The following is an 18,486-nucleotide window of genomic DNA, read 5'->3' on the forward strand; positions in this document are numbered from 1 at the left end:
TCCCACTTCTCCTCTTGGCTTCCTGATGTACAATCTGGCAGGGTGATTTGGCATCAGGTAGAGTTAAGTTCAAATCCTTGCCCTACCAAAAGATAGCTGTGTGATATTGGGGGACCTGCCTAATCTTCCTGGACATTGATTATTGTGTGCACAATGAAGATAACAGTGTCTTCCTCCTATTATGATGATTGATGCAATATCAATTAAAGTTCATCTGTCACTTGGTATATCCATGCCATTTTCCCTCCTTCCACTGTAGCTTCAAACACCTGATTTCTTCAGGATGCAGCTTGTCAGCGTTTATGCATCAGGCTGAAATCCTCACTCCATTTCTTTCTGGGCTGTGACCACCCTGAATCTTCACTGTCTGCCAGAGCCGCTACCTACAAGCCGCTAATGCTGAGAGTGAGAGCCCCTCCTTGTCCTCCCCATCCATGCAGCAGACTTGCTGAGAGTGACAGGAAGTTGGTATTTATGTGCTGTGATTGCAGCAACCTGAGCAAGGCCTTTCCTTCACTTCCTTCCCATCCCAAACTAAGAACAAAAACAAAATCCTTCCTCAGGAGGGCATGATGAAATACGCCAGTATTTGTTCTTTCAGTTTATGGCTTTTCCATAGTTGAGATGCAAATTTTTCTTAGACATCATTGCATTTTAAATCTGCTGTTGGTATATCAGACAAATTGTGACTCCCTTATTGGAAATGTTTGGGGCCAGAAGAGTTTTGGACCAATAATTGTTCTAGACTTGGTGATATTTGCATATAAATAATGAGATCTCTTGGATCTAGGACCAAAGTCTGCACACAAAGTTAATTTACATTTCATATAGACAAAGTTGCTACAGGACACTGTTAGCTGTTTGGTCTTTCTTCTTGAATTTATTTCACTCATATCTAGCTTATTATCAGTATTATATCAAGTTTTTTTCAGATTTATTTATTTGAAAGGCAATTATAGAAGGGAGGCAGAGATAGAAAAAGAGAGAAAGAGAAAGAGAGAGAGAGAGAATATCTCCTATTCACCGGTTTACTTGCCAAATGGCCAAGCCTGGGCCAGGGCAAAGTCAAAAGCTTCCTCTGTTTCCCAAGAGCAGGGACCAACTACTGGGGCCAAGTTCTCTTGTCCTCCAGATGCATTAGCAGGCAGCTGGGTCAAAATATGGCATAGCAGGGACTCAAATGTGCCCATATGGAATGCTGGCACTGTAGGTGATGACTTAACTTGATAACCCATAGCACCAGTCCCTATACATTTTGAAAAAAAAAAAAAGCTTCTAGAAAAGAGAATAGCATACTTAGAAAAAAAGGAACCGATTATCCCACCCACCCGCACCCCAGCACCCTGAAGATAATGCATTCTGAGAACATTTTAGATACTACTAAAGAACAGAAGAGTGCTGCAGGTGCTCCACGATCATCATCTATTTGCACACATTAGCAAGGCAAGCAGACAACATCAAGATGATTGGGAGAGGCACAAGAACATGCAGCTTAAGCTGATGCTCTTTTCAGAGCCTTTAAATGACTCCTTCCCATAAGCCAGCTGTCCAGTCTAGGATTCCTACTATATATAACTCACTGGTAACAGCAATCATCAATCCCTGTTGAGAATCAATGAAGTCTCAGGTCATGTGTTTGGTGCTGGCAAGTGAAACATGGTGTTTTCCTCCTTCTCCCTATGGAAAGGGCCCAGCTTCCACTGTTCCCTTGTGCAGAGGAGAATTCTGAGCAAGGGAGGCCTGGTTCTTACTCCAAGGACACATAATTGGTGCATGTGTTGGGGAAGGAACAGGCAGCCAGGATCCAGGCCATCCTTTATATCCTGACCTTGACTGACTCCCTCCATGCCTGCCCTGCTAACTTAATATTGCATGATGTAATAGTATTGTTTCCCCATTTTTTGCCTGTCCACTGTATTATGTCCACCTATTCTTGCTTTTTGTATTGTTAGAAATTCTGCAATATTTACTCATACAGCAGAAGACAAGGACTTTGAGCTTTTATGCCCATTATTGCCAATCTTCCGCCAAACAACTCTTTTATATGAGCTTGGCTAGGCAACCCGCAAGAACAGGGTTGTCTATAGTTCCTCTTATTTGCCCTCCATATTGCCCATGCCCCCATTTTAAGCAGAATTGAGACTCCAGTTGTTTGTGAAATGGCCAAATCAATTCTAATTTATTTACAGAGAACAAGCAGGCAGAGAAGTAAGCAGAGTCTGCAATGTGCAGCCAAAAACATAGGCTAACCCACAGACAATCTGAAAGTCTTCTGGGAGAGGTGATGGAACTAGCCAGACTGACTGCTGGGTCCTTGCTGACAAAGTGCCAGGAAAGGAATTAGGACACATGCTGCTGAAACATAAGAACTTTAGCCCTGCTGAGTCCCTTTCTAGCAAAATCATGTCCTATAGCCACATGATGCTTGCATGTGGTGTGAGAAACAAAAGCGTGTCCCCAGGAAGCCACCTGAGCTGCCAAGAGAAAGGCAGTAGCCAGATAAAAGGGTCCCCATGTGCCTTGTACCAGGCAAGAAGGAGAGACAGTGCTGAGATGGTGTGAAGCTTTCAGATGCAGCTGGCAAGTATATGTTTGAGTGCAGGTAGAGCACTCCAGTGTTACTCAGAGATCCTGTCTTATTATCTCTGGACAGCTGAGGGAGATGGCTGGCTGTTCCGATGCTACTTACCCCGACTGAGTGGGTCTACAGTTAGTACTCAGAGCTGGTCTGGAACTAGAGTGTCTGCTTTCCCTTCAGAGCCCTACACCCAGCAGTGGTGGCACCCAGTTAGGTAAGTTTTGGGGGTACTATTTGAACTTGTTTTCTCATCCATACTCTGGGGAACATAACAGTTCTTACTTTTTCTGGGTGACTGTGAGAATTAGAAGTGATATATACAAAATGCTTACAGTGTACACAGCACCTAGAGAAACACCGGACAGAGTCAGACACCAGATAAGGACATCACCGGGGTGGGCATCAGGCTGCCAAATTCTGCCATGGCTAGGCTGTGTGACATTCATGGCATGCATGTAATACTAGCTGGGATGCCTGCAACCCATACTGGTATGCCTAGGTTCAAATCCTGGCTCTGCTCCCAATTCTAATTCCTGTCTGCTTGCCCTTAGGGACAAAGCTGGTGCTAGATCAATCCCACGTGGAGGATGTGGCTTGAATTCCTGGCTCCTGGTTTTGGCTTAGCCCAGGTCTGACTATTGTGGATATTTTGGTTGTTACCCAGTAGATGGGAGACCCCTCTGTCTCTGTTTTTGGTTTTCATTAATTAATTAACTAGTTAATTAATTAATCTTTCTCAGCCTCAATCTTTATTTGTACCAGGGGAATGAGTTTATACTGCAAAGTACTTAGAGCCAGCAGTACCTGACCTCTAGCACAACTACTATTCTGTCATATATATTATTTTGTTATATAGTGTCTGCAAGTTTTCCCCTACCCTCTGCCTTTTTTTTTTTTTTTTTTTTTGGCCAGGCTGACATTGCGCAATGTGATCAGCTGTAAAGGGGATGAGAGTGTGGTTTATGAGACCCATAGTCTGGTTCCAGGACGAGGTAAAATTCTGGCAGGAAGTTGACCACTTCCATTTGTCACCCTCCCGCATCTGCCAGAACTCCCATTCATACTACTGCGCTCATTTTCAAGTGCTACAGTCTCATTGCCCAAGATTGTCACTAAACTTTTCAACCAAAGTCCTTCACCAGCTACTTCTCCTACCTGAGCCCAAGCCCCCGACTTCTCCATATCAAAGCTTCGTCTTTGCCATGGTCCTTTGTAACCAGCTCACGGTTCCTGCCTCCCACCTGGATCCATGTGGTAGCTGTGATTGCTTCACCAAGTTATATGGCTCATAAAACAGAAGAGCATATTGAATGGAAAATTAAATTACAAATAAAGTGAATTCATTGCACCTTGCAAGAGTGCACTAATTGTTCCATAAGGATTGGTTCCAGTTCAAAACCTGTTGTCAGACTTAGTAAAGCAGCTGCTATCTGTATCTTTCATTATTTTCAATGTTTTGCCAAATGCCTCAGAATCTCAGATATTCTCTAAGTGTGCTGTCTTTAGCTTCTCGCCTTGTAAAGTTACTGAAAGTATGTAATGGGCATGGGTCTTTGGGGCCTTGAGTTTTACTTAACCAGGGACCAAATAGCCAGAACAGGTATTTTTGGAGAGATAGAGACCATAGAGGAGAGGAGAGATCAGCATATTACTGCTTAGTCCTTGTAGCACTAGATGATACAGCGGCTCCAACAGGAAGGGTCTAGTTTTGGTTACCTGCAGATAGAGGAAAGCATCAAGCCCATTTATTTTGAATAGTGTGAAACAACAATATAGACACTCTGGAGAGACAAAAGTATTCAGGGAGTAACAAATCATTAATTTAGCAATCAGTCTCAACCATGAAGAAGGATGCATCACAACCTTACAGAATGTGTTTAATATGTAATTGCTTTCCAGATCATTTCTGTAAAGACCATTGGAAAGTAATTATGGCTGGAAGTCAGAGGGGAGAAAGGCTATAGACAGAAAGTACTATCTGAGCTGGTGAGGCATTAGTTAAAAAAATGATCAGAAAAGTGAGCACAAGTAAGCATGTTGGATGCTGGAGGGCCAGAGGTAGAAACAAGTGCACAAAAGTGGAGTCATAGGAAATGAGGAGTTGAAAGGAAAGTTGAGGAGGTAGATCAGCATAAAGGACCTTACTAACTGTGCAAGTTTTGGAAGATATGCCTCTCTTCCTGACGCAGTTTCCCCAGGTATAAACAAATTCAATAATAGTACCATTCAGATATTATTCTGGTTAGAGGATTATGTGATATATACATAGGAGGAGAGTATCTTGGTAGGTAGACAAAGCTAAAAAATAGCAATAGTGATGCTATTATAATAGTGGTGGGTGATGACAATGATCATTGTGGTTCAACATTACTGGAAATGTGGTGAGGGCAAGATCTGATAGAGCAGGGCCTAGGACATTGGTGATGAGTAAGCACCTTGGCATTAATTTTTATCCAGCAGGATAAGGAGACTTTTTTGAAGAGTTTTATAATAACTTTACTAGATTTGCAGCTGGGACATTTTTTTCAGGGGTCAATGTAGTGAATTGACTTGCAAAGGACAAGGCTGGAAGCAGAAAGTCTAGATGAGAGGTGAAAACAAATCTAACACAGTGAAAAAGTAGCAGGCATTGAATAAAGGGAAGGGGCACAGTTGAAGAACTTATGTGTTAAATGTGGCAGGAATCAGCAAATGAGAAGGAAGAGCTAGTGACACTGTCAAGGTTTCTGGGCCAGCTGGATGAGTAGGGATCTGATCTGCTGATATAATGAGGAGCAAAAGAAACAGATGTAGGAAAGACAAAGGTGAAGATCATTTAGAAAGGCCAAGCTTTCACCACTAGTGGGCGGTTAGCTGGAGAGGTCCTACAACTCACTGGAGAGCTAACACAGTGCTTGAGATGCCCAGGGACAGAAGGTAATATGATAAAAGAATCAGGAACAAAACGCCAGGCATTACCACTACTTAAAGAGCAGCAGAAAAAAAGCAGCCCATGGAGCCATGAGTAGTTGAAGGAGAGTCAGGGAGCCAATGTAACAGAAACTAAGGTGATCAAGAGTTTGAAGGAAAAAAAAGGAGAACTTAACCAACTTAAATACCAGGGTAGGTCTACTAAAGTAAGACAGATCAGGAACTATTGATTTGACAAATCAAATGACAGAGGTGGAGGGGAAAAAAGAGAGAGGATATTGCCTCTATTTGAAATAATTTGTTTAAAAGCGAATAAATAAGTAAACAAAAGAGGAAGATAGGGGAATACAGAGTCAGAAGATGCTTAATACATATTTTTTTCTAATGGGAGAAATTGAATAAGGTTTGCACTTGACAGGAAATAATTTATGGAGAAGTAAATGTGGTAGAGGCATCTGAGGGACAAAGGTCCGAAAGGAGGCAAGTTGACCAAGTTGACACGATATTAAAAACTCATAAGGAAAAGGGCTAGTCTGAAACAAAGTAGGAAACAAGCAACTTTCATCATCTTTTAGATCTTTAGTGAGGCCGGAGACAGAAGGTGAGTGGATGGACCCAGCTCAGTACCCAGTGGCTAAAGCCCTTGCCTTGCATGTGCTAGAATCCCATATGGGTGCTGTTTCATGTCCCGGCTGCTCTACTTCCCATCCAGCTCCTTGTTTGCAGCCTGGGAAACCAGTGAACAATGGCCCCAAAGCCTTAGTACTCTGCACCCATGTTGGAGACCTGAAAGAAGCTCCTGGCTCCTGGCTTTGGATTGGCTCAGCTCTGGCTGTTGCAGCTGCTTGGGGAGTGAATCATTGGACAGAAGATCTTTCTCTTTGTCTCTCTCTTACTCTGCAAAATCTACTTTTCCAGTATAAATAAGTAAATTTTTTTTAAAAAAAATAGGGTGAGTGTATTTTTGAATAATTGTTTTGTGGATTTATTTATTTATTTGAAAGGCTGTGGTGCAGAAAGTGAAGTGAGAGAAAGAGGCCTTCCATCCACTGGTTCACTCCCCAAACAGCTGCAAGGGCCAGGACTGAGGCACGCTGAAGACAAGAGCTTAGGATTCCATCCAGGTCCCTCACGTGGTTGGCAGGTTACACATACTCAGGTCTTCCTCTACCACCTGCTCAGATGCTTTAGCAGGGAATGCCTGGACTTGAACCAGCACTCCAGTATGAGATTCTGCTGTCTCAGCAGATGGCTTAACCGCTCTGCACCACTAGGGGGGCTCCTGAAGAAGTTGTTGTTATAGGTGAGTTTAAAGTTTATGCATTACATTCTCAAGATCTTTAAAGACGTGGGAGTAGAAGTTATGAGTTGTAAATAGGAGGTGTAGTGTATAATGACTTTATTTTGGAAGGCTGTGAAAATTTGAAGCTTCCATAAATGGGACATCCAGCAAGGCTGAGAGGAGGATTGGCCATCAGTCTTGAGGCTCAATTGAGAAAGACCAGGAAGCTGTAGCAGTACCCATCCAGGCTATGGAACAATGGTTTTCCTCTTTCACATAATGAGTTGAGCAGAAGTTAGACGTGCAAGCTGTGGTCTTCACCAAGGGGTGGAGCCTTGCCTCACAGGCACAGAGCAGTTCAGGAATGCAAGGCCATCGGGGATGCTGGTGAAATAGCAGTTCCATGAAAGAGGCATAAAATCAGGCTCAGGACGCTGACAATACTCCTTCTGTATTTCTTGTTTATCTTTAAAAAAGCCCAAAGGGAAAGAAATTATATGCCTTCTAATCATTATTATTTAGCAGATGAGACCCTATTTTCATTTCTGCTCTGGTTCAGGATCCTGACAAACAAATACATTAAATGTTAAATGCCTCCTTCTCCTTGCCCTCTGAGGGTATATCAGCTTGAACTTCTGGAGACCCCAGAGTCACTGGGTAACCTCTCTTGGCAAACAAGTGTTTCCCCAATGACCTGAGGGAGAGTGTGGACATCATGCATTGTTTACAAAGACCAAGTGAGCCTCGTACAGCCCTGCAAAAAAAAAAAAAAGTCATCCAACTCTAGGACAGAGGACAGAACGAGTCAATCAACCACCTCAGCTATATGTTGGCAGTGAAAGACTGGGCAAACGGAGACTCTACGAAGGAACTATGTCAGTCAATGGATTCTTCAACGACCTCATCGTGCTTGGAGTGGCATCAATTCAAAACTGCTGAACTGTCAAAACCACTTGAGCGATCCCCTCGGAGCACGTCCCACACCAGGGACCTGAAGTGGGTGGGAGACTGGGTGGGGCTTCTCCCTTAAAATTCCCCTTTGCCTCAGATATATGAAGGAAACAATGTGGAACTAATGGTCTTACCCATTTTTCTGTAGTCCTTGAACCTTTTTACCCTAATGAACTATGTAAAGATTGTCAAAAATATAATTTAAAATGGAAAAAAAGGGCCCGGCACCATGGCCTAGTGGCTAAGGTCCTCGCCTTGCACGCCCAGGATCCCATATGGGCGCTAGTTCTATCCCGGCAGCCCCGCTTCCCATCCAGCTCCCTGCCTGTGGCCCGGGAAAGCAGTCGAGGACAGCCCAAGGCTTTGGGACCCTGCACCCGCGTGGGAGACCCAGAAGAGGCTCCTGGCTTCGGATCGGCATAGCATCGGCCTTTGCGCTCACTTGGGGAGTGAATCATCGGACGGAAGATCTTCCTCTCTGTCTCTCCTCTCTGTGTATCTGCCTTTCCAATAAAAAAATAATAAAAATAAATCTTTTAAAAAATGGAAAAAAAAAAGAAATGACAAAGCAAGAACAGGATGTTGCCTGTGCAAGTGAACCCAGACAGCACCCAAGTTAGAGTGGGGCCAGAGACACAGAAAGACCATTTTTGAAAGAGATAAGCCATGTTCTAATAGACAGTATATTAAGGACATAGTGAACAAGGTGGTGGTGACACACTGACTCTCAGGTTAGGGAGAGTAGTATTATCTTATAAGCAATGTGCATGCTCTCTAACACCTCCCCCCTCGCCCAGCTCCCTGCCGCCCCAGCTGGGACCCCTCAGAGGAGATGGTAGCGGTAGAGCCTGTAACCCCTTAGATGCATCACAACCCTTTCACGGGAGGCCAGGCACCTGAGGACACCCATTCTCATTTCTCTGACAGGGATTGGAAAAGCCTCCCCTTCTTCCTTGCAAGGACCCAAAGAGATACACCAGAAACTTGGCATCATTCTGACTTTGGATGCAAGATCCCTGGATATGGCACACAAATATAGCATTTGAAGTACTAAATGTATTTAGGCAGTACCTATGGTTTATGAAGGAATTCCTTTTCTTATATTTGATCCTCACAAAAAAGCTCTCTAGTGAGTTTCTATTCCTAATAAAAACAATTCCTTCCACTTAGCTTGAAAATGTACTTTTTTATTATATTTATTTGCTTGTATTTCTGTTTTGATAAATCATTTTTATTTCTCTTCCTATTCCTAAAATCTTCAGAAAAATTTTAGTGTCAAGAAAAATCTCTTATTCAATGACTTTCATGTTTATGTTTAGACCGTGATTCCAATTTTATCTCTTCTTTACAAGTGTAATTTTTGATTCTGCTCTCCCCTCCAATTCTTCCCTTTCCTTCCTGTTCTCCTGACTTACTTGATTTTAACAAAGCTTAAACATCAACCAGCTCTTCGGGGCTTTATCCAGATTGTACTTTACTAATTGAATTAATTTTCAAGTGTGGATGAGATTTTTTACTTTTCAAGTTTCCCGATTTATTTGATACCTCTGTTTCAGAAATCTATGTTATAATGGCATGACCCCAGCTGTAGGCAACTGCCTAGGATTCCTTACAGCTAGGTAAGTGTTAAATGGCTGGGAGGAAAGCATCCAAGAGCTGGCAGGCATTCTGGGCAAGGTTAACGCCAAGGTTGTGTTAACTATACCAGCATTTTTGCATATTCTAAATACATATACATTTTTTTTCTCAGAGGAGAACTGGGTGCAGTCCACCACTATCACAAATTATGTAGTTGAGTTTCCCACATTTGGGGAAATTGCAAAAGTCAACACATCCGCAGTGCAATGGATGAGCCTCGCCCTGGGAAAACCACTTTCATGATCATGGTGTCTCCCCTGCCAAATAAGTATTTGCCTATTGTATGTGTGTGTGTGTGTTTGTGTGTGTGTGTGTGCATTCTTTCTTAATTTTTTTTAAAATTTTGTGACACAGTTTAATAGGCATTAGGATTTCCTGTCCCCCCACCCCCATTGTTCTCCTCTCCAGTTTTCAATAGGGGGTCTTTCAAGTACCCTCAGAAGTCCATCATGCTGCCATTGAGGTTACTTCCAACAATGTAGACGCTTATCTGTCGTTTCGCTTTGGGACCATCCTGGTATTGCAAGAATGGGAATAAACTTCTCATTGTTTCTGCCTATGGACATATTTTATATATATTTTTAGAGATAGGTAGGGAAGGTGAGGAATGCCAGACTGGACACACCACCCCAGTCCATGAAAGAGGTGGGCTTTGGAATGCCTGGGGAAGAGGTTCTGGAGACATATTAGAGTAGCAGCGCCTGAGGGTATGGGTTTGGCAGGGGGGGAATAACTTCTGGAGTCTTCCATGGACCAGACCACTGCATTTGCAGATAGGTGATGGAGCTGAGATGGAGTAGATTAGAGGGTAGAAATCAGAGGACATGTCTGGATCAGTCCAGGGCACCCACCCATGTGGGAGACCTGTCTGGGCTAAAAAGCATCATCTGCCACTTGCTGGCACTTGCAAAAGCTGGAGTTTGGGGGCATGCCTGAGGGGGCCGCAGTACCTGCCCATCTGGGCTGTGGGTGGGCCACATCAGGCTGGGCAGTAGGACCCACCAGAATTCAAAAGAACTGGACTTGGGGGCAGATTCTGTAGGGGTCTTGTGAGCTCCCCTCTGTGGGCCTTCAACTGGTTTGAGTGGGGAGCTGAGAATGAGCTGCTAGGCATGAGACTCACCTGACATTCTCTGGAGCCAGGGCTAAGAAGGGCCAGGATGGGCCAGCCTATAGCACCCACCAGCACATGCAAAGAAAAGACCATGCCAAGCAGGGCTGCAGTACACACAGGCATGCATGCTATCTAGGGCTGGGAGCAGGCCTAGTGGGAAACATGGGACTCCCCTGCTAGGCCACAGCGTCCATTAGGGATCACTAGAGCTGGGCTGGGATAGGCCAGGCAAGGATGCAGCACTCCTCAACATTTGTAAGGGATGGGTCTGGGAGCAGGATGGCCCAGGCCAGGTCACCACACCTACTGGCATGCACAAGAGTCAGGACAGGCTGTGGGCCTCTGGGCTGTAACATCTGCCAGAGAGAGCTAAGAACTACAGGTGGGCCATGCCAAGCTTGGTTGAAGCATCCACCAGCACATGCAAGATATGGGGCTGTGAGTGAGCCTGGTAGGGGAAATTTGAGGACTCCCCTGCTAGGCTTCAGCTCTCATTAGTGAGCATAAGAGTCAGGGCTGACTCCTTGCCATATGTGTGGGCTGGATCTGAGGGTGGAGTGGGTTGAGCCAAGCTGCACCACTTAGGGGTGTACATGAGAGCCAGATGAAATATGGGACAGGAGTCTTGCACAATGGCTCAGTGTCTAAATTCTCACCTTGCAACTGCCAAGAATCTATATGTGCACTGGTTCATATCCTGGCTGAACCATTTCCCACCCAGTTTTCTAACTGTGGCCTGGGGAAGCAGCCAAGGATGGCCCAAAGCCTTGAGACCCTGCATCCATGTGGGAGACATGGAAGAAGCTCCTGGTTTTGGATCAGCTCAGCTCTGGCCATTGCAGCTACTTGGGGAGTGAACCAGCAAACAGAAGATACTTCTTACTGTCTTTGTTTCTCTCTGTTAATCTGCCTTTTCCATAAAAATAAGTAAATATAAATAAATAATGAAATGACATACCAGACCAAGCTGCAGCACATGCAAAAATAGGAGTGGAGGTTGTCCTGGTAGGAATTATTGGAGCTCACCCAAACTAGGCCATGGCAACCACTTGTGTGTGAAGACTGGGCGTGTGGTGGGCTGAGTTGGACTAGGCCACAGCAGTCATCAATTTATGTGAGCGATTTGGCTGGGATCAGAACTGGCCAGGCAACCGCATCCACTTGCGTGTACAGTGGTTGATGTAGGTTATAGACAGAATCTGACCCTGCAATGACTAATGCACACAAGAGTCAAGTCTGAGGTCACCCTAGGCAAATTTTCTTTGAGGACTCCCCAACTAAATGGATGGACTCAAACTCCAGCAACCAAGAAATCCCTACTGTATATGATCTCACCTTGGAATACATGTGTCAGGACTGGGCCTCCTCCTCAGTTGTTGATGCCTATGTGGTAGACAACATAGCTAGGTTCACATGGCAGATATGAGAGCCAGCTCATCTAGATCAGCAGAAGACGTTGAATGCCTTTTCAGAGGATGCAAAGCTGAACATGTTGGACCACCTTCTTGGCTGAGCTTTCCAACATGTTTCCGTGTCTCTAGATGCACTAAGGTGAATTTGATCAGCCAACAGATCGTGGAAAGATTTTCTTGACCCTGGTGCAGTGAAGCCAATGATGTCTCAGAACTATCAAAACCACTCAAGTAATATTCTTCGAACATTCTTCAGTATACCGGGATCTCTCCCCCCCCAGTTGCTAATGTAGTTTGACAGTGAGGACTGGTCCCCTCTCCTTCCCCAACTGTGGACACAGGAGAAAAAAATTGAAACATTTGTTCCACCCATCTTCCTCCATACTTCAACCCTCCTCACAGTAACAGGAGGCCCACAAGTACATGCATCCCTCTCAAATATGCAAACAATATTAAAAAAATAAACTAAAAAATAAGTCTTAAAAAATTATGGTGTCAAGGCCATTTAGTAAAGTATCTGATTATAACTTGCTGAAAGCTGTGGCTTTTGTTCTTTTTAATTAAAAACCCACTGTGAGTTCTGCCCCAAAAGCACTGACTAATCCCCTTCTTTATCTACCATGGGCTTGTTATACACTTTACACAGATGTGCTTATCACATGACTTAAATGGTTGGTTTTAATTTTAAGGTATATTTTATTTTCATTACAAAGTCAGATATACAGAGAGGAGGAGAGACAGAGAGGAAGATCTTCCGTCCGATGATTCACTCCCCAAGTGACCGCAATCGCTGGTGCTGTGCTGATCTGAAACCAGGAGCCAGGAACTTCTTCCAGGTCTCCCACATGCGTGCAGGGTCCCAAAACTTTGGGCCGTCCTCGACTGCTTTCCAGGCCACAAGCACGGAGCTAGATGGGAAGTGGAGCTGCTGGGATTAGAACCGGCACCATATATGTGATCCCGGCGCATTCAAGGCGGGGACTTTAGCCGCTAGGCCACCACGCCAGGCCCAAATGGTTGGTTTTGATGTTTATCTTCCCCATGAAGGTTTTTTTTAACCACCGTTTACATGAAAAGAGCATACGTATCAGCTAACCAGCTAGCTTGCCTGTAGTTAAGTCCTAGCACTGCTATTTACTAGTAGTGTAACCTTGGGAAAGTTGCTTCATGCTTCTTGGCTTCAGTTTCCCAGACTTTAAAACAGAGGAAACAGCAGTGTCCAACTCAGAGATGAGCTGTGAGCGTTAAGTCAAATACATATGTAAAATGCTCATCAGAAAGTAATTGTAATTTTTTATACAATGCTGCCCTTTCTGGTACAAGAATTATTCTTGGACTAAGCAGGCACATGGCAGGTGTTTATTGAATGAAGGAAGGAAAAAAGGAATAAAAGATGCTTTGTCACTTTTTAAAGATTTTATTTGAAAGGCAGATTTACAGAGAGAAAGACATAAACATGGAGAGAGAGAGAAAGAGCAAGATCTTTTATCAACTGGTTTATTCCCCAGATGGCTGAAACAGCTAGAGCTGAGGTGATCCAAAGGCAGGAGCCAGAAGCCAGGAGCCAGGAGCCAGGAGCCAGGAGCCAGGAGCCAGGAGCCAGGAGCCAGGAGCCAGGAGCTTCTTCTGGGTCTCTGACATGGGTGCAGGGTCCCAAGGAATTGGCCATCCTCTGCTGCCTTCTCAGGCCATAAGCAGAGAGTTGGATCAGAAGGGGAGCAGCAAGGACTAGAATCGGTGCCCATATGGGATTCTGACAGGCAGAGGACTAGCTGTTGAACCACTGAGCCAGTCTCAACTTCCTGCAAATAGATTGTGAATTCAACAACAGAGATTATCCATTGTGTCTGGCTTTCTCACAGTAGATAAACATGAGGTTTATAACAGGTGATCAATACATGTTTGTGGAGTGTGCATTATAAATATTAATCTACTGACTGACAGATTGTGAACAATAAAAGTAATAAATTATGCAATGAATTGGGCTCTTATCACATAATTGGTCACACAGGAATTTTACATTAACATTGTGAGACACATTTCCCTTTCATTCTAAAAACCCCTGTTGGGGAGTTTATTTAACATGCATGGTCGCTTTCAGTCCAACTTTGATTTTTCAATAAGATAGAAAAAAATCCACAAATCCCACATCAACACCATTCAGAGTCCAGATGGTACGATGAAAACAGAATATTGACACTGAGATTCTGTTGTATCCAAAGAGTAGGAAGGAGAGCTCAGGCCAAGTGTCCATTGGAAAAACACCAGAGAACCCTCCAGTAGTTCCACACTGGATGTCGAAGATAAGCACTCCGAACTGAGGCTTTCGCTGAGATCAGGGAATCACCTGAGGATTTTGAAAAGGTACATCAAATAAAAAGAAAAAGCCGTCTTTGTCAGATGAACAGGCGGATACAGACTATTGTGCAGTCCAGCAAACACGCAAGCTCATGTCAGTGACCACGCTGCAAAAAGGCAGGACCTGTTTGTTCGGCTAGATATGCTTACACTGGTATCTTCCCTTTCCTGCCCGCTTTGTCACTCAACATCCCTCATCCTGTGTTGAAGAGTTTTTTTTTTTCTTTCCCTTCTCTTGGCTTTTAAAAGTAGCATCAGTAGAGCAGCTAATGAGGCATTAGAAAGCAAGCTGGTCCATTCAAGGTTGCTAATGATTCCATTCCCAGGAGCCTAATCAAAGATTTGTAGTTTTAATTGCTGTCAAGTCAGCTTTAGCCACCTGCCATTTCTGCAGCACCTGGGCTCCCAGCTCTTTAACCCCTGATTTCTAAATAAATCCATCAACCATGTGTGAAGGCTGAGAAGCCAGGCTGCCGAGCAACCTTGGATCAGGTTTATTCGGGAGGGCAGAGGCCAGGAAGCCTACCTGAGAGGTGCCGCTTGCCTGATGGGACTGACATTTTGAGGGATGCCCAAGTTCTCCTAGTATCTGACATCTGCTGTTTCTAGGTGGAATAGGATAGTCATGGTGAGGGTGGGGATGTGGAAAGAAACCCAGAAGAGAAAAATGTGGCCTCTGCCCATTGTTTAGGTGTTACAGATAATTTTATCCTAGATTTCCAAGCCCAGCAGGACAGACCTGTGTCATGGACCAATGTTTCCTAGGAATCTTTCCAATGAAAATGGCACTTGTTTCTTTGCTTTCCCAAAATCAGATTATAATGCCACCTGAAGTCTTTGAGAGATTTACAGAATCTGGATCTGCATTTAACCTTAAAGATGTTTGACTACTTCATAGGGTATAACTCAGCTGGGTGAAAGAACAGTATCTGGGCATTGTTCTAGTTACACGAAAATGTCTTTTTTTAATTCATGGACTAAATGCGATCTTGGTTCTTTTTGACTGTGATGGGTACACTGGGTATCCTGACTACATGATCTTTCAAGATAAGCTACTTGAGCAACCTTTCCCAGATGTGAGTTTGTATTCAGAATTCCCTGGAGGAGGCATTGCTGGGCCTAAACCTCAAGGTTCCTGATTCCACCTGTGGTGGAATCCAGGGATTAGCATATTCTACAAGCTCCCTGAACTGTCACATTTCATTGTTCTATAATTGCAGGGGGAATGATCTTAATGCTTCTTGAAATACACAGCTCACTGTTGACAGGTAGACTGATATTTAGCAAGGAGATCGGCTAGCTGTAACTGCCCACCTGTCACTGGGCTAGCCATGAGAAAGAGGCATCAGCCCTGAGAACTGATGTGGGGAAAGAAGAGAGATTACTCCTTTACCCTTTTCCAACACAGGCGCAGGAGACACCTTAGGCTGAGTCAGTGGTAGGCAGGAAGGGTACTTTGATCTCTGGGCAAAGGACCTCTTTTGTTCTAGGTTTCACTGGTAGGAATATATTCCGGAGTCCAGGATCTTTGTGCAGGCTTCAGAGATTTCCACCACTCCCAATTCCTTAAACATGGAGAGTCCTGCCAAACAGGGCCTCTGTTCACCTGTCCCTCCTTGGGTGCAGCAGAATCTGCATCTCATGAAACACATTTCTACAGGTTTGTAATCAACACAAAAGTAACAACCAAGACAAAGGTTAATATAATCACTTATTTTCCACACGTTTGTTAAAAACAATAGCAGGGAGAACTAAGGTATTTCAGTTGGTCAATTTCCATTCATTATCTCTAGCTCATCATTGGCAAATTGTTAGTGATTTCTGAATTCAGACCCATTACTCCTTGTTCGCCAGCAATGAGGAGGTTTACCCTTTTTGTTATTTGTGTAAGGAATTTGCTAAACTTCAACTTGTTTTAAAATGGATTAGGAGAGACAAAATCCTCCATCCCTTCACTGCAGCCTATAACTTCTGTTTGACCTTGATTTGTGTTTCTGACATGCTTCCTTAAGTCCAGTTAATAGGTCTGATAAGGTCTGCGGTGACTGGCCATGTCCTAATGCTTTCTGTTAATTGTTGTTTTCTTCTGTTTATTTATCTTCTTCTATGTTACATAGTTGTCACTGTGTTCCAGACAAATGAACACTTGTTTTGATTTCCTTCTTGCTGCTTTGTCTATTTATATCAGGGGACCCTGGAAAGTGTGCAAGATAACCTTACTAGAAAGCTAAATTAATTCTAAAGAGCAAACACCATATGATGTGCAATCAAATGGGGGAAACATTGCTGATTATTATTCACTTACCACCATAAATCTTTCTCCAGACTGCTTGAAATCATAGAAATGAGGTACATTTGCTCTTGATTCACCTCTGGAATTTACATTTGAATGTATTCATGACATGGGAAGATAAAGCAAAAAATCAAATAGTTGCTATTTGCCTGATAATATGGGGAGGCAAGTAGGTGTAGGTATATACAAGTTTTCTCCACAGGAAAATATCAAATTTGGAGGCACCAGCTTCATAACAATGTGGGTTAAGCTGCCATCTGTGTTGCAGAAGTTCCATACTGGAATACCAGCTTGAGTCCCAGCTACTCCAGTTCCAACCGAGCTCCCTTCTGAATGTCTTTGGGATGGCAACAGAAAATGACCCAAATACCCAGCTCCTGATTCCCATGCTGGAGGCCAAGATGTAGTCTCTGGCTCCTGGCCTTCGTCTGGCCCAGTCCTAATCATCATGGCCATTTGGGGAGTGACCCAGCAGATGGAAGATCTCTTTCTATTTCTCCCTCTCTCTGCAACTCTTTCAAATACATCTTTCTAAATCAGATTGGCAGTTTTTCTCATGGACGATCTAGTGTTCTTTGGGTTGAGAAATTTCTGTGGGATAAAAAATACCTACAGAAGGGACTACTTATTCTGGATTCACCCATACAGCGCCATCAGGGAAGTGTGAAGTACTACGTCGCTTTCTGTCCTTGATCCTCCCTTTCTGCAGGGAAGCCCCATTCTCTGTGGGTATCCTGTCCTGGGAATACCTTCTCCAACTATTGGATTGTCTTAGTAATCTCTATTTTTGTGCCACAATTATTTTGTGCTTTTGTTTCTAGCCTTTCCTTGGTAGCCTTGGGGTTATTTTTGTATATATTTTTCTGCCAATTTAACAGCAAATGAAACCAAAATCTGGATACTTTCAAGGTGGTTACCTTGGTGCCTCATGCAGCTTCTACTAGACGCTCGATAAGTACTTTGGATCAAATGATTGCCTGTAGCACTAAGAGTGGTTTCAGTGACCCAAAATGCAGCCCTGGATGATTCTTCCTACAGAAGATGTTGTGATTTTTTTTTTTAAAGATTTGTTTATTTATTGGAAAGTCAGATATACAGAGAGGAGGAGAGACAGAGAAGATCTTTTGTCCCATGAATCACTCCCCAAGTGAGCGCAAAGGCCGATCTGAAGCCAGGATCCAGGAACTTCTTCCGGGTATCCCACACAGGTACAGGGTCCCAAGGCTTTGGGCCGTCCTTGACTGCTTTCCCAGGCCACAAGCAGGGATGGGAAGTGGAGCTGCCAGGATTAGAACTGGCACCCATATGGGATCCCGGTGCTTTCAAGGCGAGGACTTTAGCCGCTAGGCCACGTTGCCAGGCCCAAGATATTGTCTGACTGGTGTGTCCTCATAACATGCAATCTGGGCATGGGCATATTGCTTCTTGAGAGATAGTATTGAAACTATAAGCTCAGAAAGGAAACTGGACTATTTTATTTCAATCATCATTCATGCAGGTTGTGCCTTTGTCCCCTCAAAATCCGGAACTGGAAACTAAAATCATCAGGAAGCTTATCCCTCTAGACATCTGGTTTCTCCCTCCACTTTTTCCATGTCAGTCGGGAGGGTGAATTCTGCTTGGCTGTGTGTTAAGACTATGGCCCAGGGAAGCTATTAGCACCCTGTAAATCTCAGGAACAAAGCCCAATATGGTGTGCCTGTGGCTTGGGACAAACGTCGTCATGTAGCTCAATCTAATCCTCACATTCACTGCTTCTGCTTAAATCTCAGCTGACTACTAAGGTAAGAGGGGAAAGAAATAGAGACCATTTTCCCTGGGAATCCCTTGACTCATAGGGGTGACTCATTTTACCCAAAATATGTGGTTCCCAAAGAGCTACAGGAAGAATCACATGTTTAGGAATCTAGTAGCATTTAAAATAGTGATTTAGAGGAATTGTACAAGAGA

At 43.9% G+C, this 18,486-nt stretch overlaps 1 non-coding gene across 1 annotated transcript; it reads right to left on the reverse strand.

Annotated features, from left to right (window-relative positions):
• Positions 1-9,470: 9,470 nt before the first annotated feature.
• LOC121163802 lies at positions 9,471-9,631 on the reverse strand. The gene has a single exon (XR_005884962.1). It is a non-coding gene; the product is annotated as a U1 spliceosomal RNA (small nuclear RNA).
• Positions 9,632-18,486: the final 8,855 nt, after the last annotated feature.

Source organism: Ochotona curzoniae, unplaced genomic scaffold (assembly GCF_017591425.1).
Source record: "Ochotona curzoniae isolate NIBS_2020 unplaced genomic scaffold, NIBS_Ocur_1.0 contig_64, whole genome shotgun sequence".
In the NCBI taxonomy this organism is placed as follows: domain Eukaryota; kingdom Metazoa; phylum Chordata; class Mammalia; order Lagomorpha; family Ochotonidae; genus Ochotona; species Ochotona curzoniae.